Below are 27,752 nucleotides of genomic sequence, written 5' to 3' on the forward strand. Positions count from 1 at the left end.
GTAAGGCCTCTCAGTGGCTGGATGAAGAGACAGCATATTGGGCTTGCCATGCCCCTAGGCCCCAATTTTTAACCATAGTGTTGTCCCTTCACTCTTCCCCAGGGCTCTGCTTTGGAATTCCTCTTTTGGTGGGACACCTGATGTAACAACCCTGAAAGGAGTCCTCCATCCAACAGATTGACGAAAAACAATTGGGATCGGGCCAAATCCACAGAGAGCAAGATTCGTCCATGGCCCATGAGGCCTCCTCGACATACCACGGCCATCGCTGATACAAAATCCAGAGACAAAAGCCTAAGCAAGCGCCTCAGACTCGCACTATCTTCATATCCTGAAGATGTCTTCTCATGGTTTGTAGATCGGGCCTGCCATACCTACGTCCCCAAACATAAGCTGAGTTTGTGTTTTCAGACTTCTGTCCTCAAAGTCCTGGGCCACATACCCTCCAGGCTGGGGACACTGGAGCCACACATTAGGACTGTGCCTACCCAATCCATGGGAATTCTGCCCATTCCATTGTCCAAAATCGTACAACTTAGGAGAACCCTCCAAAGTCCCTGAGGCCATCCCAATAGTATAGGTCGCCCGGGACAAAAAAGGTCAGTCTGACACCAGCTGAGCATCTAACTCCACTCATACCCTAGAAGGATGTCCCCAGAGAAGAAGATTGAACCAGACAGGACCCTAGGCCAAAATCGGATCCATTGCTTTGGTTTACAGGCATGTCTCCTCAAAACCCTGGATTCCAATACCAGCATTGGGGTTTTCCTGAGGCACCCATCAGAACAAACCTCGTCTCCACAAGGAAACTTGTGCATGGGAGCTATGTCAAAAGCTGAGGATAATACTTCAGGGTCCCGGTGCCACCGCCCCATTCCAAGGCCCTCATGGACACAAACACACATTAGACCCATCCTCAGGAAAGTCCATTTCAACTCAGCCACCCCGGTTGCTCCCGCAGAGCCATCAGACCTAAACTGTCTTGTCGCTAGGAGACAATTGGAATGCGAGGCGGGCTTCCCAGGCATCCATCCTCGAACGTTGGTCTGGACTCATCCATATGGGATGTCCTGGAGCTGTCCAACAGGTCTCAATTGTCCCGCAGAAGGAATCCTAGGAGGGGGCATCCCACCACTCCCAACGTGGGAAAACCTCCATGGCCTCGTGACACCCTCCCCTTCATGAAGGGTCCGTCATGGACAGAAACTCCAACCTGAGCCAACGTCTGATCCTAGCTCTGTCTTCAGGTACACGGGATCTCGAATCATCTCTGCAGAGGGTTCCAGCCGTCCCCTCACCCCGAAATCTAAGTCTGGCTTGTGTTCTCAGAATTTTTTCCTCACACTCCTGGCCCACAAGCCTTCCAGTGTGGGAATTCTGGAGCCACTATGTGGCACTGTGTCTTCCTTCCAGAAGAAAAACGTTGCCCTCTGGGGCTACCCAGTAACCACAAATGAGTACCAACCTGCACGAAACTCGAATGCACCCCAATGATACAGTCTAGCCTGGGCACTAATTCCCTGTCTGCCACAGCCTGAGCCTGCACCTCCCAACCCACACTCAACAGCTGGCCGAACACTGAGCACATCAGTCACACCATGGCCTTAGGTCTTCATCTCTTCCCAACCTCAGTTTTCAGGCTTCAGAACCGAGACCTTAAATCCAATCACAGTCCAGGAGTGAAAGTGTTGCAGAAATTAGAACTCCTTCTTCCCCATGGCCAGAAAACTTGTGGTTGCCATATTGTGCAACGTTCAGTGTAGGAGAAACCAGCATGGTACATTAGGCCACGCCCTGACTTGAGGGGCTCCTTGGGCACAAAAACACATTGTGAAACTCAATGTGAGCCCTATGCTCAAGGAAGGCCTCTCAGTGTCTGGACCAAGAGCCCACATATGGGGTTTGCCATGTTCTTAGGTCCCAATGTTAACCAGAGTTCTGGTTGTCCAGTCGCCCCTCCCCAGGACTCTGCTGTGGAATCCCTCTTTTGGTGATCCACCTGAGGTAAAAAAAAAAAAAAAAAAAAAAACAGAAAGGCCTCCTCCCTTCCCACAGAATGACCCCAAACTCTTGGGATTGGGTCAAATCCCCAGAAAGGGAGCCTCATCGATGGCCCATGAGGACACCCGGACATTCCATGGCAATCGGTGACACATATCCAGAAAAAAATAAGCATGAGCAAGCACCTCACTTTCGCCCTTTGTTCATATCCCGAAGAGTTCTCCTCACGGTCTATATATCGGGCCGGCCATACCTACAGACCCAAACCTAAGTGGAGTTTGTGTTTTCAGACTTTTGTCCAAATAGCCCTGGACCACACACGCTCCACACTTGGGTCCCTGGAGCCACACCTCAGGACTGTGCTTCCCTTTTAAGAGAATTCTTCCCATTCCATTGGCCACAACCTTGCAAATTAGGAAAAACCTCCAAAGTTACCGAGGCCATCCCAATAGTGTAGGCCGCCCAGGACAAACAGGTGTGATCTCAAACCAGCTGAGCAACTACCTCCACTCAGACAAAAGATGTCCCCAGAGAAGAATATTGAACCGGACAGGCCCCTAGGCCCTAATCAGATCCATTGCTTTGGTTTCCAGGCATCTCTCCTCAGAGGCCTCATTTCCAATACCAGCAAATGGTGGTTTCCTGAGGCACCAATAAGAACAAATCTCGTCTCCCCATGGAAAACTTGCTCATTGGAGCTTTGTTATCACCTCTGGCTAGGAGAATCCTTCAGGGCCCTGGTGCCACTGCCCCATACCAAGGTCTCAATGGACTCAAACCAACATTAAGACCATCCTCAGGAAAGTCCATTTCAACTCATTTAAGACCATCCTCAGGAAAGTCCATTCCAACTCAGCCCCCTCTGATGCTACCCCAAGCCAGCAGATCAAACGTTTCTTGTTGCTAGGAGACAATTGGAATTGAGGCTGTCTGCCCAGGCATCCATACTTAGAACCCTGTTCTGGAAAAATACCTTATGAGACGTCCTGGAGCCATCCAACAAATCTTCATTGTCCCACAGAAGGAATCCTTGCAGTTTGGAGCATCTCACAACTCTAATAGTGGGAAAACCCCCATGGCCTCATAATGCCCCCCCCTTCATGAAGGGGCCAACATGGACAGAAACTCCAACCTGAGCCAAAGTCTGATCCTCGACCTGACTTCAGACTCATGAGATCTCAATTCAGCTCTGCAGAGTGTGCCTGCCTTGTCCATTCCCCGAAACCTAAGCCTAGCTTGTGTTCTCAGACTTCCGTCCTCACTCTCCTGGCCCACAAGCCCTCCAGTTTGGGAATTCCGAAGCCACAATGCAGCACTCTGCCTGCCCTCCAGAAGAAAAACTTTGCCCTATGCTGCTAATAAGAAACCCCAAATGATTATGTAATGCATGCCACTCGACTGTAAAGCAATTATACGGCCTACCCTCAATACGAATGCCCTGTCTGGCACAGCCTGAGACAAGACATCCCAAACGACACCTAGACAGCTGGCTCCAACCTGGACACAAGGGACCCGCTATGGCTGTAGTTCGTCATCTCTTCCCAACCTCGGTTTTCAGGCTTCAGAACCTAGACCTTATCTCCAATCACTGCCCAGGGGTGAACGTGATGCAGAAATTAGAATTCCTCCTTCCCCATGGCCAGAAACCTTGTGGTTGGCATGTTGTCCAACGTTCAATGTGGGAAAACCTGCATTGTCGGAAAGGCCACGCCAGTGCTTGAGGGCCCCCTAGGGCACAGACATGCATTGTGACCTGTAGCGTGAGTCCCGTATTAAAGTAACGCCTCTCAGTGGCTGGACCAAGATCCTGCATATGGGGCTTGTCATATCCATAGGCCCCCAGGCTTAACCAGAGAGCGAGTATTCCAGTTGTCAGTACCCACTGCTATGCTCCAGAATCCCTCTACTGAGGGGACACATGAAGCAGAAAACAGGACTCTTCCCTTCCCACGGAATGACCCCAAACTCTTGGGGTCTGGACAAACTACCAGAGAGGGAGACTTCTACGACCCATGAGGCAACTCCTACATTAAACGGCCATTGTGGACAAAATATCCAGAGACAAAAGACTGAGCGACTGCCTCCCTCTCACCCTTCTTTCATATCCAGAGGAGCTCCCCTCACGGACTGTAGATCAGGCCTGCCATAACCTCGGCCCCAAACCTGAGCTGAGTTTGGGTTTTGGGATGTCTGTCTGCACAGCCGTGGCCCACACCGCCTCCAGGCTGGGGTCTCTGGAGCCACACCACAGAACTGTGCCTGCTCTCTCCTAAGAAACTGCCCGTTCCATTGGCCACAACTCTACAAAATAGAAGAAACCTCAAGGTCCCCAAGGACATCCCACTACCGCAAGCCGCACTGGACAAACAGGGGCATTATGACACCAGCTGAGCAACTACTACCTCCATGCAGACACACAGACTGATATCCGCAGAGACAGAAGATTGAACCAGGCAGGCCCCTAGGCCCTATTATGAACTCTGTCTTTGGTGTCCAGGTATCACTCCTCAGAGGCCTGGGTTCGAAGACCAGCATATGGGGCTATCCTGAGGCACCAGACAGAACACGTCTCATCTCCGCATGGAAAGCTTCCTTGTTGGAGTTGTGTCAAACCCTTCGGGTTGGAGAATCCTGCAGAGTCCCTTAGCTACTGCCACATTCCAAGGTCTCCATGGGCACCAACCCACATTATGACTCATCCGCAGGAAAGTCCATTTAAACTCAGCCTTCTGGGTAGCTCACCCAAGAGCCCGCAGATTGAGCGTGCCTTGTCTCGACCAGGCAATGGGAAGGTGAGTTGGCATTTCTCGGCATCCATGCTTAGGCCCCTGTTCTCGAGTCTTTCTGTATGGGGCATCCGGGAACCATCCAATAGTACTCGACTGTCCTGAAGAAGGAAACTTTGAAGTTTGGAGCAGCTCACAACTCCCAGCATAGGGAAACCTCCCTGGCCTCATGACGCCCCCACCCCCTTCAGGAAGGGGCCGTCATGGACACAAACTCCAGCTTGAGGCAACATCTGATACTCGCCCTGACCTCAGATGCAGGAGATCTCGATTCAGCCTCTGCACAGTGGGCCCAAACCTCGTGCTACCTTGTGTTTTCAGACTTCCTTCCTCACACTGCTGACAAACATGTCCTCAAGACTTGGAATTCTGGAACCAAAATGCAGCCGTATGCTGGCCCTCCAGAAGAAAAACGTTGCTCTATGGGGATCTCCATAAACCCCAAATGAGGATCAACCTGCTCGATTCTCGACCTCACCCCAATTGGATTGTTCGGGTTGTCCATTCATCCCTCCCCAGAGCTCTGCTTTGGAATCCCTCTTTTGGTGGGACACCTGAGGTAACAAAACTAAAAGGACTCCTCCCATCCTTCAGATTGACCCAAAACAATTGGGATTGGACCAAATTCACAGAGAGGAAGTCTCGTCCATGGCCCATGAGGCCTCCCCGAGATTCCACAGCCATCGTTCACAACAAATCCAGAGACAAAAGTCTGAGCAAGCGCCTCACACTCGCTCTTTTGTCGTATCCCGAAGAGTTCTCCTCACGGTCTGTAGATCGGGCCTGCCATACCTACTTCCCAAACCTAAGCCGAGTTTGTGTTTTCAGACTTCTGTCCCCACATTCCTGGCCCACAGACCCTTCAGGCTGGGGCCCCTGGAGCCACACATCAGGACTGTGCCTGTCCATACCACGGGAATTCTGCCCATTCCATTGTCCACAATCGTACAAATTAGGAAAAACCTCCAGAGTCCCCAAGGACATCCCAATAATGTAGGCCGCCCAGGACAAACAAGGGTCATCTGAAACCAGCTGAGCATCTACCTCTACTCAGCGTAGATGGATGTCCCCAGAGAAGAAGATTGAATCAGACAGGCCCCTAGGCCTGAATCAGATTCATTGCTTTCGGTTACAGGTATCTCTCCTCAGAGGCCGGGTTTCCAATATTAGCATATGGGGATTTCATGAGGCAGCAATCAGAACAAATCTCTTCTCCACATGGGAAAATTATCCTTTGAAGATGTCTCAAAACCTCCAGTTAGGAGAATCCTTCAGGGCCTGTGTGCCACTGCCCCATTACAAGGTCTCCATAGACACAAAAACAAATTAGGACCCATCCACAGGAGAGTCCATTTCAACTCAGCGTATTCGGTTGCTCCGCGAGATCCAGCAGATCTAACTTGTCTTGTTGCTAGGAGACAATTGGAATGTGAGGTGGCCTACCCCGCCATCCATCCTTAAAACCCTGCTCGGAATCGTTGGCCTGGAGAAAACCAACAGGTCTCAATTGTCCTGCCGAAGAATCTTTGCAGTTGGGAGCTTCTCAGAACTCCCATCGTGAGAGAACCCCCATGGCCACATGATTCCCCCCCCCCCTTCATAAAGGGGCCCTCAGGGACATAAGGTCCAACCTGAGCGATCGTCTGATCTTCACGCTGACTTCAGATGCACGAGATCTCGGTTCAGGTCTGTAGATTGTGCCTGCCATATCCTCACCCAGAAACCTAAGCTTTGCTTGTGTCCTCAGACTTCTGTCCACAGATTACTGGCTCACAAGCCCTCCAGTTTGGCAATCCAGAACTACAATGCAGCACTCTACCTGCCCTGCAGAAGTAATACATTGCCCTCTGGGGCTACTTAGAAACCCCAAATGAAGATCAACCTGCACGACACTTGGCTATACCCAAAATATATAGGATGACCTGGTTAATAATGCCCTTTCTGATACAGCCTGAGCCTGGACCTCCTAGACCCACCCAGAGAGCTGGCTACAAACTGAGAACTTCAGACCCCCCATGGCCTTAGGTCGTTATCCCTTCCCAACCTCAGTTTTCAGGCTTCAGAACATAGACCTTATCTCCAATCACTGCCCGGGTTTGAAAATGATGCAGAAATCAGAACTCCTTCCCGATGGCAGGAAAACTTGTGGTTGGCTTGTTGTCCAACGTTCAGTGTAGTGGAAACCAGTGTGTCCCTTGAGGCCCCGCCATTGCTCGCGGTCCAGATAGGTAGCAAACACACATTGTGACCCTCAGCCTTAGCCCAGTCCTCAGGTAAGGCCTCTCAGTTGCTGGATGAAGAGACAGCATATTGGGCTTGCCATGCCCCTAGGCCCCAATTTTTAACCATAGTGTTGTCCCTTCACTCTTCCCCAGGGCTCTGCTTTGGAATTCCTCTTTTGGTGGGACACCTGATGTAACAACCCTGAAAGGAGTCCTCCATCCAACAGATTGACGAAAAACAATTGGGATCGGGCCAAATCCACAGAGAGCAAGATTCGTCCATGGCCCATGAGGCCTCCTCGACATACCACGGCCATCGCTGATACAAAATCCAGAGACAAAAGCCTAAGCAAGCGCCTCAGACTCGCACTATCTTCATATCCTGAAGATGTCTTCTCATGGTTTGTAGATCGGGCCTGCCATACCTACGTCCCCAAACATAAGCTGAGTTTGTGTTTTCAGACTTCTGTCCTCAAAGTCCTGGGCCACATACCCTCCAGGCTGGGGACACTGGAGCCACACATTAGGACTGTGCCTACCCAATCCATGGGAATTCTGCCCATTCCATTGTCCAAAATCGTACAACTTAGGAGAACCCTCCAAAGTCCCTGAGGCCATCCCAATAGTATAGGTCGCCCGGGACAAAAAAGGTCAGTCTGACACCAGCTGAGCATCTAACTCCACTCATACCCTAGAAGGATGTCCCCAGAGAAGAAGATTGAACCAGACAGGACCCTAGGCCAAAATCGGATCCATTGCTTTGGTTTACAGGCATGTCTCCTCAAAACCCTGGATTCCAATACCAGCATTGGGGTTTTCCTGAGGCACCCATCAGAACAAACCTCGTCTCCACAAGGAAACTTGTGCATGGGAGCTATGTCAAAAGCTGAGGATAATACTTCAGGGTCCCGGTGCCACCGCCCCATTCCAAGGCCCTCATGGACACAAACACACATTAGACCCATCCTCAGGAAAGTCCATTTCAACTCAGCCACCCCGGTTGCTCCCGCAGAGCCATCAGACCTAAACTGTCTTGTCGCTAGGAGACAATTGGAATGCGAGGCGGGCTTCCCAGGCATCCATCCTCGAACGTTGGTCTGGACTCATCCATATGGGATGTCCTGGAGCTGTCCAACAGGTCTCAATTGTCCCGCAGAAGGAATCCTAGGAGGGGGCATCCCACCACTCCCAACGTGGGAAAACCTCCATGGCCTCGTGACACCCTCCCCTTCATGAAGGGTCCGTCATGGACAGAAACTCCAACCTGAGCCAACGTCTGATCCTAGCTCTGTCTTCAGGTACACGGGATCTCGAATCATCTCTGCAGAGGGTTCCAGCCGTCCCCTCACCCCGAAATCTAAGTCTGGCTTGTGTTCTCAGAATTTTTTCCTCACACTCCTGGCCCACAAGCCTTCCAGTGTGGGAATTCTGGAGCCACTATGTGGCACTGTGTCTTCCTTCCAGAAGAAAAACGTTGCCCTCTGGGGCTACCCAGTAACCACAAATGAGTACCAACCTGCACGAAACTCGAATGCACCCCAATGATACAGTCTAGCCTGGGCACTAATTCCCTGTCTGCCACAGCCTGAGCCTGCACCTCCCAACCCACACTCAACAGCTGGCCGAACACTGAGCACATCAGTCACACCATGGCCTTAGGTCTTCATCTCTTCCCAACCTCAGTTTTCAGGCTTCAGAACCGAGACCTTAAATCCAATCACAGTCCAGGAGTGAAAGTGTTGCAGAAATTAGAACTCCTTCTTCCCCATGGCCAGAAAACTTGTGGTTGCCATATTGTGCAACGTTCAGTGTAGGAGAAACCAGCATGGTACATTAGGCCACGCCCTGACTTGAGGGGCTCCTTGGGCACGAAAACACATTGTGAAACTCAATGTGAGCCCTATGCTCAAGGAAGGCCTCTCAGTGTCTGGACCAAGAGCCCACATATGGGGCTTGCCATGTTCTTAGGTCCCAATGTTAACCAGAGTTCTGGTTGTCCAGTCGCCCCTCCCCAGGACTCTGCTGTGGAATCCCTCTTTTGGTGATCCACCTGAGGTAAAAAAAAAAAAAAAAAAAAAAAAAAAAACAGAAAGGCCTCCTCCCTTCCCACAGAATGACCCCAAACTCTTGGGATTGGGTCAAATCCCCAGAAAGGGAGCCTCATCGATGGCCCATGAGGACACCCGGACATTCCATGGCAATCGGTGACACATATCCAGAAAAAAATAAGCATGAGCAAGCACCTCACTTTCGCCCTTTGTTCATATCCCGAAGAGTTCTCCTCACGGTCTATATATCGGGCCGGCCATACCTACAGACCCAAACCTAAGTGGAGTTTGTGTTTTCAGACTTTTGTCCAAATAGCCCTGGACCACACACGCTCCACACTTGGGTCCCTGGAGCCACACCTCAGGACTGTGCTTCCCTTTCAAGAGAATTCTTCCCATTCCATTGGCCACAACCTTGCAAATTAGGAAAAACCTCCAAAGTTACCGAGGCCATCCCAATAGTGTAGGCCGCCCAGGACAAACAGGTGTGATCTCAAACCAGCTGAGCAACTACCTCCACTCAGACAAAAGATGTCCCCAGAGAAGAATATTGAACCGGACAGGCCCCTAGGCCCTAATCAGATCCTTTGCGTTGGTTTCCAGGCATCTCTCCTCAGAGGCCTCATTTCCAATACCAGCAAATGGTGGTTTCCTGAGGCACCAATAAGAACAAATCTCGTCTCCCCATGGAAAACTTGCTCATTGGAGCTTTGTTATCACCTCTGGTTAGGAGAATCCTTCAGGGCCCTGGTGCCACTGCCCCATACCAAGGTCTCAATGGACTCAAACCAACATTAAGACCATCCTCAGGAAAGTCCATTTCAACTCATTTAAGACCATCCTCAGGAAAGTCCATTCCAACTCAGCCCCCTCTGATGCTACCCCAAGCCAGCAGATCAAACGTTTCTTGTTGCTAGGAGACAATTGGAATTGAGGCTGTCTGCCCAGGCATCCATACTTAGAACCCTGTTCTGGAAAAATACCTTATGAGACGTCCTGGAGCCATCCAACAAATCTTCATTGTCCCACAGAAGGAATCCTTGCGGTTTGGAGCATCTCACAACTCTAATAGTGGGAAAACCCCCATGGCCTCATAATGCCCCCCCCTTCATGAAGGGGCCAACATGGACAGAAACTCCAACCTGAGCCAAAGTCTGATCCTCGACCTGACTTCAGACTCATGAGATCTCAATTCAGCTCTGCAGAGTGTGCCTGCCTTGTCCATTCCCCGAAACCTAAGCCTAGCTTGTGTTCTCAGACTTCCGTCCTCACTCTCCTGGCCCACAAGCCCTCCAGTTTGGGAATTCCGAAGCCACAATGCAGCACTCTGCCTGCCCTCCAGAAGAAAAACTTTGCCCTATGCTGCTAATAAGAAACCCCAAATGATTATGTAATGCATGCCACTCGACTGTAAAGCAATTATACGGCCTACCCTGAATACGAATGCCCTGTCTGGCACAGCCTGAGACAAGACATCCCAAACGACACCTAGACAGCTGGCTCCAACCTGGACACAAGGGACCCGCTATGGCTGTAGTTCGTCATCTCTTCCCAACCTCGGTTTTCAGGCTTCAGAACCTAGACCTTATCTCCAATCACTGCCCAGGGGTGAACGTGATGCAGAAATTAGAATTCCTCCTTCCCCATGGCCAGAAACCTTGTGGTTGGCATGTTGTCCAACGTTCAATGTGGGAAAACCTGCATTGTCGGAAAGGCCACGCCAGTGCTTGAGGGCCGCCTAGGGCACAGACATGCATTGTGACCTGTAGCGTGAGTCCCGTATTAAAGTAACGCCTCTCAGTGGCTGGACCAAGATCCTGCATATGGGGCTTGTCATATCCATAGGCCCCCAGGCTTAACCAGAGAGCGAGTATTCCAGTTGTCAGTACCCACTGCTATGCTCCAGAATCCCTCTACTGAGGGGACACATGAAGCAGAAAACAGGACTCTTCCCTTCCCACGGAATGACCCCAAACTCTTGGGGGCTGGACAAACTACCAGAGAGGGAGACTTCTACGACCCATGAGGCAACTCCTACATTAAACGGCCATTGTGGACAAAATATCCAGAGACAAAAGACTGAGTGACTGCCTCCCTCTCACCCTTCTTTCATATCCAGAGGAGCTCCCCTCACGGACTGTAGATCAGGCCTGCCATAACCTCGGCCCCAAACCTGAGCTGAGTTTGGGTTTTGGGATGTCTGTCTGCACAGCCGTGGCCCACACCGCCTCCAGGCTGGGGTCTCTGGAGCCACACCACAGAACTGTGCCTGCTCTCTCCTAAGAAACTGCCCGTTCCATTGGCCACAACTCTACAAAATAGAAGAAACCTCAAGGTCCCCAAGGACATCCCACTACCGCAAGCCGCACTGGACAAACAGGGGCATTATGACACCAGCTGAGCAACTACTACCTCCATGCAGACACACAGACTGATATCCGCAGAGACAGAAGATTGAACCAGGCAGGCCCCTAGGCCCTATTATGAACTCTGTCTTTGGTGTCCAGGTATCACTCCTCAGAGGCCTGGGTTCGAAGACCAGCATATGGGGCTATCCTGAGGCACCAGACAGAACACGTCTCATCTCCGCATGGAAAGCTTCCTTGTTGGAGTTGTGTCAAACCGTTCGGGTTGGAGAATCCTGCAGAGTCCCTTAGCTACTGCCACATTCCAAGGTCTCCATGGGCACCAACCCACATTATGACTCATCCGCAGGAAAGTCCATTTAAACTCAGCCTTCTGGGTAGCTCACCCAAGAGCCCGCAGATTGAGCGTGCCTTGTCTCGACCAGGCAATGGGAAGGTGAGTTGGCGTTTCTCGGCATCCATGCTTAGGCCCCTGCTCTCGAGTCTTTCTGTATGGGGCATCCGGGAACCATCCAATAGTACTCGACTGTCCTGAAGAAGGAAACTTTGAAGTTTGGAGCAGCTCACAACTCCCAGCGTAGGGAAACCTCCCTGGCCTCATGACGCCCCCACCCCCTTCAGGAAGGGGCCGTCATGGACACAAACTCCAGCTTGAGGCAACATCTGATACTCGCCCTGACCTCAGATGCAGGAGATCTCGATTCAGCCTCTGCACAGTGGGCCCAAACCTCGTGCTACCTTGTGTTTTCAGACTTCCTTCCTCACACTGCTGACAAACATGTCCTCAAGACTTGGAATTCTGGAACCAAAATGCAGCCGTATGCTGGCCCTCCAGAAGAAAAACGTTGCTCTATGGGGATCTCCATAAACCCCAAATGAGGATCAACCTGCTCGATTCTCGACCTCACCCCAATTGCATTGTTCGGGTTGTCCATTCATCCCTCCCCAGAGCTCTGCTTTGGAATCCCTCTTTTGGTGGGACACCTGAGGTAACAAAACTAAAAGGACTCCTCCCATCCTTCAGATTGACCCAAAACAATTGGGATTGGACCAAATTCACAGAGAGGAAGTCTCGTCCATGGCCCATGAGGCCTCCCCAAGATTCCACAGCCATCGTTGACAACAAATCCAGAGACAAAAGTCTGAGCAAGCGCCTCACACTCGCTCTTTTGTCGTATCCCGAAGAGTTCTCCTCACGGTCTGTAGATCGGGCCTGCCATACCTATTTCCCAAACCTAAGCCGAGTTTGTGTTTTCAGACTTCTGTCCCCACATTCCTGGCCCACAGACCCTTCAGGCTGGGGCCCCTGGAGCCACACATCAGGACTGTGCCTGTCCATACCACGGGAATTCTGCCCATTCCTTTGTCCACAATCGTACAAATTAGGAAAAACCTCCAGAGTCCCCAAGGACATCCCAATAATGTAGGCCGCCCAGGACAAACAAGGGTCATCTGAAACCAGCTGAGCATCTACCTCTACTCAGCGTAGATGGATGTCCCCAGAGAAGAAGATTGAATCAGACAGGCCCCTAGGCCTGAATCAGATTCATTGCTTTCGGTTACAGGTATCTCTCCTCAGAGGCCGGGTTTCCAATATTAGCATATGGGGATTTCATGAGGCAGCAATCAGAACAAATCTCTTCTCCACATGGGAAAATTATCCTTTGAAGATGTCTCAAAACCTCCAGTTAGGAGAATCCTTCAGGGCCTGTGTGCCACTGCCCCATTACAAGGTCTCCATAGACACAAAAACAAATTAGGACCCATCCACAGGAGAGTCCATTTCAACTCAGCGTATTCGGTTGCTCCGCGAGATCCAGCAGATCTAACTTGTCTTGTTGCTAGGAGACAATTGGAATGTGAGGTGGCCTACCCCGCCATCCATCCTTAAAACCCTGCTCGGAATCGTTGGCCTGGAGAAAACCAACAGGTCTCAATTGTCCTGCCGAAGAATCTTTGCAGTTGGGAGCTTCTCAGAACTCCCATCGTGAGAGAACCCCCATGGCCACATGATTCCCCCCCCCCCTTCATAAAGGGGCCCTCAGGGACATAAGGTCCAACCTGAGCGATCGTCTGATCTTCACGCTGACTTCAGATGCACGAGATCTCGGTTCAGGTCTGTAGATTGTGCCTGCCATATCCTCACCCAGAAACCTAAGCTTTGCTTGTGTCCTCAGACTTCTGTCCACAGATTACTGGCTCACAAGCCCTCCAGTTTGGCAATCCAGAACTACAATGCAGCACTCTACCTGCCCTGCAGAAGTAATACATTGCCCTCTGGGGCTACTTAGAAACCCCAAATGAAGATCAACCTGCACGACACTTGGCTATACCCAAAATATATAGGATGACCTGGTTAATAATGCCCTTTCTGATACAGCCTGAGCCTGGACCTCCTAGACCCACCCAGAGAGCTGGCTACAAACTGAGAACTTCAGACCCCCCATGGCCTTAGGTCGTTATCCCTTCCCAACCTCAGTTTTCAGGCTTCAGAACATAGACCTTATCTCCAATCACTGCCCGGGTTTGAAAATGATGCAGAAATCAGAACTCCTTCCCGATGGCAGGAAAACTTGTGGTTGGCTTGTTGTCCAACGTTCAGTGTAGTGGAAACCAGTGTGTCCCTTGAGGCCCCGCCATTGCTCGCGGTCCAGATAGGTAGCAAACACACATTGTGACCCTCAGCCTTAGCCCAGTCCTCAGGTAAGGCCTCTCAGTGGCTGGATGAAGAGACAGCATATTGGGCTTGCCATGCCCCTAGGCCCCAATTTTTAACCATAGTGTTGTCCCTTCACTCTTCCCCAGGGCTCTGCTTTGGAATTCCTCTTTTGGTGGGACACCTGATGTAACAACCCTGAAAGGAGTCCTCCATCCAACAGATTGACGAAAAACAATTGGGATCGGGCCAAATCCACAGAGAGCAAGATTCGTCCATGGCCCATGAGGCCTCCTCGACATACCACGGCCATCGCTGATACAAAATCCAGAGACAAAAGCCTAAGCAAGCGCCTCAGACTCGCACTATCTTCATATCCTGAAGATGTCTTCTCATGGTTTGTAGATCGGGCCTGCCATACCTACGTCCCCAAACATAAGCTGAGTTTGTGTTTTCAGACTTCTGTCCTCAAAGTCCTGGGCCACATACCCTCCAGGCTGGGGACACTGGAGCCACACATTAGGACTGTGCCTACCCAATCCATGGGAATTCTGCCCATTCCATTGTCCAAAATCGTACAACTTAGGAGAACCCTCCAAAGTCCCTGAGGCCATCCCAATAGTATAGGTCGCCCGGGACAAAAAAGGTCAGTCTGACACCAGCTGAGCATCTAACTCCACTCATACCCTAGAAGGATGTCCCCAGAGAAGAAGATTGAACCAGACAGGACCCTAGGCCAAAATCGGATCCATTGCTTTGGTTTACAGGCATGTCTCCTCAAAACCCTGGATTCCAATACCAGCATTGGGGTTTTCCTGAGGCACCCATCAGAACAAACCTCGTCTCCACAAGGAAACTTGTGCATGGGAGCTATGTCAAAAGCTGAGGATAATACTTCAGGGTCCCGGTGCCACCGCCCCATTCCAAGGCCCTCATGGACACAAACACACATTAGACCCATCCTCAGGAAAGTCCATTTCAACTCAGCCACCCCGGTTGCTCCCGCAGAGCCATCAGACCTAAACTGTCTTGTCGCTAGGAGACAATTGGAATGCGAGGCGGGCTTCCCAGGCATCCATCCTCGAACGTTGGTCTGGACTCATCCATATGGGATGTCCTGGAGCTGTCCAACAGGTCTCAATTGTCCCGCAGAAGGAATCCTAGGAGGGGGCATCCCACCACTCCCAACGTGGGAAAACCTCCATGGCCTCGTGACACCCTCCCCTTCCTGAAGGGTCCGTCATGGACAGAAACTCCAACCTGAGCCAACGTCTGATCCTAGCTCTGTCTTCAGGTACACGGGATCTCGAATCATCTCTGCAGAGGGTTCCAGCCGTCCCCTCACCCCGAAATCTAAGTCTGGCTTGTGTTCTCAGAATTTTTTCCTCACACTCCTGGCCCACAAGCCTTCCAGTGTGGGAATTCTGGAGCCACTATGTGGCACTGTGTCTTCCTTCCAGAAGAAAAACGTTGCCCTCTGGGGCTACCCAGTAACCACAAATGAGTACCAACCTGCACGAAACTCGAATGCACCCCAATGATACAGTCTAGCCTGGGCACTAATTCCCTGTCTGCCACAGCCTGAGCCTGCACCTCCCAACCCACACTCAACAGCTGGCCGAACACTGAGCACATCAGTCACACCATGGCCTTAGGTCTTCATCTCTTCCCAACCTCAGTTTTCAGGCTTCAGAACCGAGACCTTAAATCCAATCACAGTCCAGGAGTGAAAGTGTTGCAGAAATTAGAACTCCTTCTTCCCCATGGCCAGAAAACTTGTGGTTGCCATATTGTGCAACGTTCAGTGTAGGAGAAACCAGCATGGTACATTAGGCCACGCCCTGACTTGAGGGGCTCCTTGGGCACAAAAACACATTGTGAAACTCAATGTGAGCCCTATGCTCAAGGAAGGCCTCTCAGTGTCTGGACCAAGAGCCCACATATGGGGTTTGCCATGTTCTTAGGTCCCAATGTTAACCAGAGTTCTGGTTGTCCAGTCGCCCCTCCCCAGGACTCTGCTGTGGAATCCCTCTTTTGGTGATCCACCTGAGGTAAAAAAAAAAAACAAAAAAAAAAACAGAAAGGCCTCCTCCCTTCCCACAGAATGACCCCAAACTCTTGGGATTGGGTCAAATCCCCAGAAAGGGAGCCTCATCGATGGCCCATGAGGACACCCGGACATTCCATGGCAATCGGTGACACATATCCAGAAAAAAATAAGCATGAGCAAGCACCTCACTTTCGCCCTTTGTTCATATCCCGAAGAGTTCTCCTCACGGTCTATATATCGGGCCGGCCATACCTACAGACCCAAACCTAAGTGGAGTTTGTGTTTTCAGACTTTTGTCCAAATAGCCCTGGACCACACACGCTCCACACTTGGGTCCCTGGAGCCACACCTCAGGACTGTGCTTCCCTTTTAAGAGAATTCTTCCCATTCCATTGGCCACAACCTTGCAAATTAGGAAAAACCTCCAAAGTTACCGAGGCCATCCCAATAGTGTAGGCCGCCCAGGACAAACAGGTGTGATCTCAAACCAGCTGAGCAACTACCTCCACTCAGACAAAAGATGTCCCCAGAGAAGAATATTGAACCGGACAGGCCCCTAGGCCCTAATCAGATCCATTGCTTTGGTTTCCAGGCATCTCTCCTCAGAGGCCTCATTTCCAATACCAGCAAATGGTGGTTTCCTGAGGCACCAATAAGAACAAATCTCGTCTCCCCATGGAAAACTTGCTCATTGGAGCTTTGTTATCACCTCTGGCTAGGAGAATCCTTCAGGGCCCTGGTGCCACTGCCCCATACCAAGGTCTCAATGGACTCAAACCAACATTAAGACCATCCTCAGGAAAGTCCATTTCAACTCATTTAAGACCATCCTCAGGAAAGTCCATTCCAACTCAGCCCCCTCTGATGCTACCCCAAGCCAGCAGATCAAACGTTTCTTGTTGCTAGGAGACAATTGGAATTGAGGCTGTCTGCCCAGGCATCCATACTTAGAACCCTGTTCTGGAAAAATACCTTATGAGACGTCCTGGAGCCATCCAACAAATCTTCATTGTCCCACAGAAGGAATCCTTGCGGTTTGGAGCATCTCACAACTCTAATAGTGGGAAAACCCCCATGGCCTCATAATGCCCCCCCCCTTCATGAAGGGGCCAACATGGACAGAAACTCCAACCTGAGCCAAAGTCTGATCCTCGACCTGACTTCAGACTCATGAGATCTCAATTCAGCTCTGCAGAGTGTGCCTGCCTTGTCCATTCCCCGAAACCTAAGCCTAGCTTGTGTTCTCAGACTTCCGTCCTCACTCTCCTGGCCCACAAGCCCTCCAGTTTGGGAATTCCGAAGCCACAATGCAGCACTCTGCCTGCCCTCCAGAAGAAAAACTTTGCCCTATGCTGCTAATAAGAAACCCCAAATGATTATGTAATGCATGCCACTCGACTGTAAAGCAATTATACGGCCTACCCTCAATACGAATGCCCTGTCTGGCACAGCCTGAGACAAGACATCCCAAACGACACCTAGACAGCTGGCTCCAACCTGGACACAAGGGACCCGCTATGGCTGTAGTTCGTCATCTCTTCCCAACCTCGGTTTTCAGGCTTCAGAACCTAGACCTTATCTCCAATCACTGCCCAGGGGTGAACGTGATGCAGAAATTAGAATTCCTCCTTCCCCATGGCCAGAAACCTTGTGGTTGGCATGTTGTCCAACGTTCAATGTGGGAAAACCTGCATTGTCGGAAAGGCCACGCCAGTGCTTGAGGGCCCCCTAGGGCACAGACATGCATTGTGACCTGTAGCGTGAGTCCCGTATTAAAGTAACGCCTCTCAGTGGCTGGACCAAGATCCTGCATATGGGGCTTGTCATATCCATAGGCCCCCAGGCTTAACCAGAGAGCGAGTATTCCAGTTGTCAGTACCCACTGCTATGCTCCAGAATCCCTCTACTGAGGGGACACATGAAGCAGAAAACAGGACTCTTCCCTTCCCACGGAATGACCCCAAACTCTTGGGGGCTGGACAAACTACCAGAGAGGGAGACTTCTACGACCCATGAGGCAACTCCTACATTAAACGGCCATTGTGGACAAAATATCCAGAGACAAAAGACTGAGCGACTGCCTCCCTCTCACCCTTCTTTCATATCCAGAGGAGCTCCCCTCACGGACTGTAGATCAGGCCTGCCATAACCTCGGCCCCAAACCTGAGCTGAGTTTGGGTTTTGGGATGTCTGTCTGCACAGCCGTGGCCCACACCGCCTCCAGGCTGGGGTCTCTGGAGCCACACCACAGAACTGTGCCTGCTCTCTCCTAAGAAACTGCCCGTTCCATTGGCCACAACTCTACAAAATAGAAGAAACCTCAAGGTCCCCAAGGACATCCCACTACCGCAAGCCGCACTGGACAAACAGGGGCATTATGACACCAGCTGAGCAACTACTACCTCCATGCAGACACACAGACTGATATCCGCAGAGACAGAAGATTGAACCAGGCAGGCCCCTAGGCCCTATTATGAACTCTGTCTTTGGTGTCCAGGTATCACTCCTCAGAGGCCTGGGTTCGAAGACCAGCATATGGGGCTATCCTGAGGCACCAGACAGAACACGTCTCATCTCCGCATGGAAAGCTTCCTTGTTGGAGTTGTGTCAAACCCTTCGGGTTGGAGAATCCTGCAGAGTCCCTTAGCTACTGCCACATTCCAAGGTCTCCATGGGCACCAACCCACATTATGACTCATCCGCAGGAAAGTCCATTTAAACTCAGCCTTCTGGGTAGCTCACCCAAGAGCCCGCAGATTGAGCGTGCCTTGTCTCGACCAGGCAATGGGAAGGTGAGTTGGCATTTCTCGGCATCCATGCTTAGGCCCCTGTTCTCGAGTCTTTCTGTATGGGGCATCCGGGAACCATCCAATAGTACTCGACTGTCCTGAAGAAGGAAACTTTGAAGTTTGGAGCAGCTCACAACTCCCAGCATAGGGAAACCTCCCTGGCCTCATGACGCCCCCACCCCCTTCAGGAAGGGGCCGTCATGGACACAAACTCCAGCTTGAGGCAACATCTGATACTCGCCCTGACCTCAGATGCAGGAGATCTCGATTCAGCCTCTGCACAGTGGGCCCAAACCTCGTGCTACCTTGTGTTTTCAGACTTCCTTCCTCACACTGCTGACAAACATGTCCTCAAGACTTGGAATTCTGGAACCAAAATGCAGCCGTATGCTGGCCCTCCAGAAGAAAAACGTTGCTCTATGGGGATCTCCATAAACCCCAAATGAGGATCAACCTGCTCGGTTCTCGACCTCACCCCAATTGGATTGTTCGGGTTGTCCATTCATCCCTCCCCAGAGCTCTGCTTTGGAATCCCTCTTTTGGTGGGACACCTGAGGTAACAAAACTAAAAGGACTCCTCCCATCCTTCAGATTGACACAAAACAATTGGGATTGGACCAAATTCACAGAGAGGAAGTCTCGTCCATGGCCCATGAGGCCTCCCCGAGATTCCACAGCCATCGTTCACAACAAATCCAGAGACAAAAGTCTGAGCAAGCGCCTCACACTCGCTCTTTTGTCGTATCCCGAAGAGTTCTCCTCACGGTCTGTAGATCGGGCCTGCCATACCTACTTCCCAAACCTAAGCCGAGTTTGTGTTTTCAGACTTCTGTCCCCACATTCCTGGCCCACAGACCCTTCAGGCTGGGGCCCCTGGAGCCACACATCAGGACTGTGCCTGTCCATACCACGGGAATTCTGCCCATTCCATTGTCCACAATCGTACAAATTAGGAAAAACCTCCAGAGTCCCCAAGGACATCCCAATAATGTAGGCCGCCCAGGACAAACAAGGGTCATCTGAAACCAGCTGAGCATCTACCTCTACTCAGCGTAGATGGATGTCCCCAGAGAAGAAGATTGAATCAGACAGGCCCCTAGGCCTGAATCAGATTCATTGCTTTCGGTTACAGGTATCTCTCCTCAGAGGCCGGGTTTCCAATATTAGCATATGGGGATTTCATGAGGCAGCAATCAGAACAAATCTCTTCTCCACATGGGAAAATTATCCTTTGAAGATGTCTCAAAACCTCCAGTTAGGAGAATCCTTCAGGGCCTGTGTGCCACTGCCCCATTACAAGGTCTCCATAGACACAAAAACAAATTAGGACCCATCCACAGGAGAGTCCATTTCAACTCAGCGTATTCGGTTGCTCCGCGAGATCCAGCAGATCTAACTTGTCTTGTTGCTAGGAGAAAATTGGAATGTGAGGTGGCCTACCCCGCCATCCATCCTTAAAACCCTGCTCGGAATCGTTGGCCTGGAGAAAACCAACAGGTCTCAATTGTCCTGCCGAAGAATCTTTGCAGTTGGGAGCTTCTCAGAACTCCCATCGTGAGAGAACCCCCATGGCCACATGATTCCCCCCCCCTTCATAAAGGGGCCCTCAGGGACATAAGGTCCAACCTGAGCGATCGTCTGATCTTCACGCTGACTTCAGATGCACGAGATCTCGGTTCAGGTCTGTAGATTGTGCCTGCCATATCCTCACCCAGAAACCTAAGCTTTGCTTGTGTCCTCAGACTTCTGTCCACAGATTACTGGCTCACAAGCCCTCCAGTTTGGCAATCCAGAACTACAATGCAGCACTCTACCTGCCCTGCAGAAGTAATACATTGCCCTCTGGGGCTACTTAGAAACCCCAAATGAAGATCAACCTGCACGACACTTGGCTATACCCAAAATATATAGGATGACCTGGTTAATAATGCCCTTTCTGATACAGCCTGAGCCTGGACCTCCTAGACCCACCCAGAGAGCTGGCTACAAACTGAGAACTTCAGACCCCCCATGGCCTTAGGTCGTTATCCCTTCCCAACCTCAGTTTTCAGGCTTCAGAACATAGACCTTATCTCCAATCACTGCCCGGGTTTGAAAATGATGCAGAAATCAGAACTCCTTCCCGATGGCAGGAAAACTTGTGGTTGGCTTGTTGTCCAACGTTCAGTGTAGTGGAAACCAGTGTGTCCCTTGAGGCCCCGCCATTGCTCGCGGTCCAGATAGGTAGCAAACACACATTGTGACCCTCAGCCTTAGCCCAGTCCTCAGGTAAGGCCTCTCAGTGGCTGGATGAAGAGACAGCATATTGGGCTTGCCATGCCCCTAGGCCCCAATTTTTAACCATAGTGTTGTCCCTTCACTCTTCCCCAGGGCTCTGCTTTGGAATTCCTCTTTTGGTGGGACACCTGATGTAACAACCCTGAAAGGAGTCCTCCATCCAACAGATTGACGAAAAACAATTGGGATCGGGCCAAATCCACAGAGAGCAAGATTCGTCCATGGCCCATGAGGCCTCCTCGACATACCACGGCCATCGCTGATACAAAATCCAGAGACAAAAGCCTAAGCAAGCGCCTCAGACTCGCACTATCTTCATATCCTGAAGATGTCTTCTCATGGTTTGTAGATCGGGCCTGCCATACCTACGTCCCCAAACATAAGCTGAGTTTGTGTTTTCAGACTTCTGTCCTCAAAGTCCTGGGCCACATACCCTCCAGGCTGGGGACACTGGAGCCACACATTAGGACTGTGCCTACCCAATCCATGGGAATTCTGCCCATTCCATTGTCCAAAATCGTACAACTTAGGAGAACCCTCCAAAGTCCCTGAGGCCATCCCAATAGTATAGGTCGCCCGGGACAAAAAAGGTCAGTCTGACACCAGCTGAGCATCTAACTCCACTCATACCCTAGAAGGATGTCCCCAGAGAAGAAAATTGAACCAGACAGGACCCTAGGCCAAAATCGGATCCATTGCTTTGGTTTACAGGCATGTCTCCTCAAAACCCTGGATTCCAATACCAGCATTGGGGTTTTCCTGAGGCACCCATCAGAACAAACCTCGTCTCCACAAGGAAACTTGTGCATGGGAGCTATGTCAAAAGCTGAGGATAATACTTCAGGGTCCCGGTGCCACCGCCCCATTCCAAGGCCCTCATGGACACAAACACACATTAGACCCATCCTCAGGAAAGTCCATTTCAACTCAGCCACCCCGGTTGCTCCCGCAGAGCCATCAGACCTAAACTGTCTTGTCGCTAGGAGACAATTGGAATGCGAGGCGGGCTTCCCAGGCATCCATCCTCGAACGTTGGTCTGGACTCATCCATATGGGATGTCCTGGAGCTGTCCAACAGGTCTCAATTGTCCCGCAGAAGGAATCCTAGGAGGGGGCATCCCACCACTCCCAACGTGGGAAAACCTCCATGGCCTCGTGACACCCTCCCCTTCATGAAGGGTCCGTCATGGACAGAAACTCCAACCTGAGCCAACGTCTGATCCTAGCTCTGTCTTCAGGTACACGGGATCTCGAATCATCTCTGCAGAGGGTTCCAGCCGTCCCCTCACCCCGAAATCTAAGTCTGGCTTGTGTTCTCAGAATTTTTTCCTCACACTCCTGGCCCACAAGCCTTCCAGTGTGGGAATTCTGGAGCCACTATGTGGCACTGTGTCTTCCTTCCAGAAGAAAAACGTTGCCCTCTGGGGCTACCCAGTAACCACAAATGAGTACCAACCTGCACGAAACTCGAATGCACCCCAATGATACAGTCTAGCCTGGGCACTAATTCCCTGTCTGCCACAGCCTGAGCCTGCACCTCCCAACCCACACTCAACAGCTGGCCGAACACTGAGCACATCAGTCACACCATGGCCTTAGGTCTTCATCTCTTCCCAACCTCAGTTTTCAGGCTTCAGAACCGAGACCTTAAATCCAATCACAGTCCAGGAGTGAAAGTGTTGCAGAAATTAGAACTCCTTCTTCCCCATGGCCAGAAAACTTGTGGTTGCCATATTGTGCAACGTTCAGTGTAGGAGAAACCAGCATGGTACATTAGGCCACGCCCTGACTTGAGGGGCTCCTTGGGCACGAAAACACATTGTGAAACTCAATGTGAGCCCTATGCTCAAGGAAGGCCTCTCAGTGTCTGGACCAAGAGCCCACATATGGGGCTTGCCATGTTCTTAGGTCCCAATGTTAACCAGAGTTCTGGTTGTCCAGTCGCCCCTCCCCAGGACTCTGCTGTGGAATCCCTCTTTTGGTGATCCACCTGAGGTAAAAAAAAAAAAAAAAAAAAAAAAAAAAAAAAAAAAAAAAAAAAACAGAAAGGCCTCCTCCCTTCCCACAGAATGACCCCAAACTCTTGGGATTGGGTCAAATCCCCAGAAAGGGAGCCTCATCGATGGCCCATGAGGACACCCGGACATTCCATGGCAATCGGTGACACATATCCAGAAAAAAATAAGCATGAGCAAGCACCTCACTTTCGCCCTTTGTTCATATCCCGAAGAGTTCTCCTCACGGTCTATATATCGGGCCGGCCATACCTACAGACCCAAACCTAAGTGGAGTTTGTGTTTTCAGACTTTTGTCCAAATAGCCCTGGACCACACACGCTCCACACTTGGGTCCCTGGAGCCACACCTCAGGACTGTGCTTCCCTTTCAAGAGAATTCTTCCCATTCCATTGGCCACAACCTTGCAAATTAGGAAAAACCTCCAAAGTTACCGAGGCCATCCCAATAGTGTAGGCCGCCCAGGACAAACAGGTGTGATCTCAAACCAGCTGAGCAACTACCTCCACTCAGACAAAAGATGTCCCCAGAGAAGAATATTGAACCGGACAGGCCCCTAGGCCCTAATCAGATCCATTGCTTTGGTTTCCAGGCATCTCTCCTCAGAGGCCTCATTTCCAATACCAGCAAATGGTGGTTTCCTGAGGCACCAATAAGAACAAATCTCGTCTCCCCATGGAAAACTTGCTCATTGGAGCTTTGTTATCACCTCTGGTTAGGAGAATCCTTCAGGGCCCTGGTGCCACTGCCCCATACCAAGGTCTCAATGGACTCAAACCAACATTAAGACCATCCTCAGGAAAGTCCATTTCAACTCATTTAAGACCATCCTCAGGAAAGTCCATTCCAACTCAGCCCCCTCTGATGCTACCCCAAGCCAGCAGATCAAACGTTTCTTGTTGCTAGGAGACAATTGGAATTGAGGCTGTCTGCCCAGGCATCCATACTTAGAACCCTGTTCTGGAAAAATACCTTATGAGACGTCCTGGAGCCATCCAACAAATCTTCATTGTCCCACAGAAGGAATCCTTGCGGTTTGGAGCATCTCACAACTCTAATAGTGGGAAAACCCCCATGGCCTCATAATGCCCCCCCCTTCATGAAGGGGCCAACATGGACAGAAACTCCAACCTGAGCCAAAGTCTGATCCTCGACCTGACTTCAGACTCATGAGATCTCAATTCAGCTCTGCAGAGTGTGCCCGCCTTGTCCATTCCCCGAAACCTAAGCCTAGCTTGTGTTCTCAGACTTCCGTCCTCACTCTCCTGGCCCACAAGCCCTCCAGTTTGGGAATTCCGAAGCCACAATGCAGCACTCTGCCTGCCCTCCAGAAGAAAAACTTTGCCCTATGCTGCTAATAAGAAACCCCAAATGATTATGTAATGCATGCCACTCGACTGTAAAGCAATTATACGGCCTACCCTGAATACGAATGCCCTGTCTGGCACAGCCTGAGACAAGACATCCCAAACGACACCTAGACAGCTGGCTCCAACCTGGACACAAGGAACCCGCTATGGCTGTAGTTCGTCATCTCTTCCCAACCTCGGTTTTCAGGCTTCAGAACCTAGACCTTATCTCCAATCACTGCCCAGGGGTGAACGTGATGCAGAAATTAGAATTCCTCCTTCCCCATGGCCAGAAACCTTGTGGTTGGCATGTTGTCCAACGTTCAATGTGGGAAAACCTGCATTGTCGGAAAGGCCACGCCAGTGCTTGAGGGCCGCCTAGGGCACAGACATGCATTGTGACCTGTAGCGTGAGTCCCGTATTAAAGTAACGCCTCTCAGTGGCTGGACCAAGATCCTGCATATGGGGCTTGTCATATCCATAGGCCCCCAGGCTTAACCAGAGAGCGAGTATTCCAGTTGTCAGTACCCACTGCTATGCTCCAGAATCCCTCTACTGAGGGGACACATGAAGCAGAAAACAGGACTCTTCCCTTCCCACGGAATGACCCCAAACTCTTGGGGGCTGGACAAACTACCAGAGAGGGAGACTTCTACGACCCATGAGGCAACTCCTACATTAAACGGCCATTGTGGACAAAATATCCAGAGACAAAAGACTGAGTGACTGCCTCCCTCTCACCCTTCTTTCATATCCAGAGGAGCTCCCCTCACGGACTGTAGATCAGGCCTGCCATAACCTCGGCCCCAAACCTGAGCTGAGTTTGGGTTTTGGGATGTCTGTCTGCACAGCCGTGGCCCACACCGCCTCCATGCTGGGGTCTCTGGAGCCACACCACAGAACTGTGCCTGCTCTCTCCTAAGAAACTGCCCGTTCCATTGGCCACAACTCTACAAAATAGAAGAAACCTCAAGGTCCCCAAGGACATCCCACTACCGCAAGCCGCACTGGACAAACAGGGGCATTATGACACCAGCTGAGCAACTACTACCTCCATGCAGACACACAGACTGATATCCGCAGAGACAGAAGATTGAACCAGGCAGGCCCCTAGGCCCTATTATGAACTCTGTCTTTGGTGTCCAGGTATCACTCCTCAGAGGCCTGGGTTCGAAGACCAGCATATGGGGCTATCCTGAGGCACCAGACAGAACACGTCTCATCTCCGCATGGAAAGCTTCCTTGTTGGAGTTGTGTCAAACCCTTCGGGTTGGAGAATCCTGCAGAGTCCCTTAGCTACTGCCACATTCCAAGGTCTCCATGGGCACCAACCCACATTATGACTCATCCGCAGGAAAGTCCATTTAAACTCAGCCTTCTGGGTAGCTCACCCAAGAGCCCACAGATTGAGCGTGCCTTGTCTCGACCAGGCAATGGGAAGGTGAGTTGGCGTTTCTCGGCATCCATGCTTAGGCCCCTGCTCTCGAGTCTTTCTGTATGGGGCATCCGGGAACCATCCAATAGTACTCGACTGTCCTGAAGAAGGAAACTTTGAAGTTTGGAGCAGCTCACAACTCCCAGCGTAGGGAAACCTCCCTGGCCTCATGACGCCCCCACCCCCTTCAGGAAGGGGCCGTCATGGACACAAACTCCAGCTTGAGGCAACATCTGATACTCGCCCTGACCTCAGATGCAGGAGATCTCGATTCAGCCTCTGCACAGTGGGCCCAAACCTCGTGCTACCTTGTGTTTTCAGACTTCCTTCCTCACACTGCTGACAAACATGTCCTCAAGACTTGGAATTCTGGAACCAAAATGCAGCCGTATGCTGGCCCTCCAGAAGAAAAACGTTGCTCTATGGGGATCTCCATAAACCCCAAATGAGGATCAACCTGCTCGATTCTCGACCTCACCCCAATTGGATTGTTCGGGTTGTCCATTCATCCCTCCCCAGAGCTCTGCTTTGGAATCCCTCTTTTGGTGGGACACCTGAGGTAACAAAACTAAAAGGACTCCTCCCATCCTTCAGATTGACCCAAAACAATTGGGATTGGACCAAATTCACAGAGAGGAAGTCTCGTCCATGGCCCATGAGGCCTCCCCGAGATTCCACAGCCATCGTTCACAACAAATCCAGAGACAAAAGTCTGAGCAAGCGCCTCACACTCGCTCTTTTGTCGTATCCCGAAGAGTTCTCCTCACGGTCTGTAGATCGGGCCTGCCATACCTACTTCCCAAACCTAAGCCGAGTTTGTGTTTTCAGACTTCTGTCCCCACATTCCTGGCCCACAGACCCTTCAGGCTGGGGCCCCTGGAGCCACACATCAGGACTGTGCCTGTCCATACCACGGGAATTCTGCCCATTCCATTGTCCACAATCGTACAAATTAGGAAAAACCTCCAGAGTCCCCAAGGACATCCCAATAATGTAGGCCGCCCAGGACAAACAAGGGTCATCTGAAACCAGCTGAGCATCTACCTCTACTCAGCGTAGATGGATGTCCCCAGAGAAGAAGATTGAATCAGACAGGCCCCTAGGCCTGAATCAGATTCATTGCTTTCGGTTACAGGTATCTCTCCTCAGAGGCCGGGTTTCCAATATTAGCATATGGGGATTTCATGAGGCAGCAATCAGAACAAATCTCTTCTCCACATGGGAAAATTATCCTTTGAAGATGTCTCAAAACCTCCAGTTAGGAGAATCCTTCAGGGCCTGTGTGCCACTGCCCCATTACAAGGTCTCCATAGACACAAAAACAAATTAGGACCCATCCACAGGAGAGTCCATTTCAACTCAGCGTATTCGGTTGCTCCGCGAGATCCAGCAGATCTAACTTGTCTTGTTGCTAGGAGACAATTGGAATGTGAGGTGGCCTACCCCGCCATCCATCCTTAAAACCCTGCTCGGAATCGTTGGCCTGGAGAAAACCAACAGGTCTCAATTGTCCTGCCGAAGAATCTTTGCAGTTGGGAGCTTCTCAGAACTCCCATCGTGAGAGAACCCCCATGGCCACATGATTCCCCCCCCCCTTCATAAAGGGGCCCTCAGGGACATAAGGTCCAACCTGAGCGATAGTCTGATCTTCACGCTGACTTCAGATGCACGAGATCTCGGTTCAGGTCTGTAGATTGTGCCTGCCATAACCTCACCCAGAAACCTAAGCTTTGCTTGTGTCCTCAGACTTCTGTCCA

This window comes from Mustela lutreola, chromosome 5 (assembly GCF_030435805.1).
Source record: "Mustela lutreola isolate mMusLut2 chromosome 5, mMusLut2.pri, whole genome shotgun sequence".
Lineage (NCBI taxonomy): Eukaryota > Metazoa > Chordata > Mammalia > Carnivora > Mustelidae > Mustela > Mustela lutreola.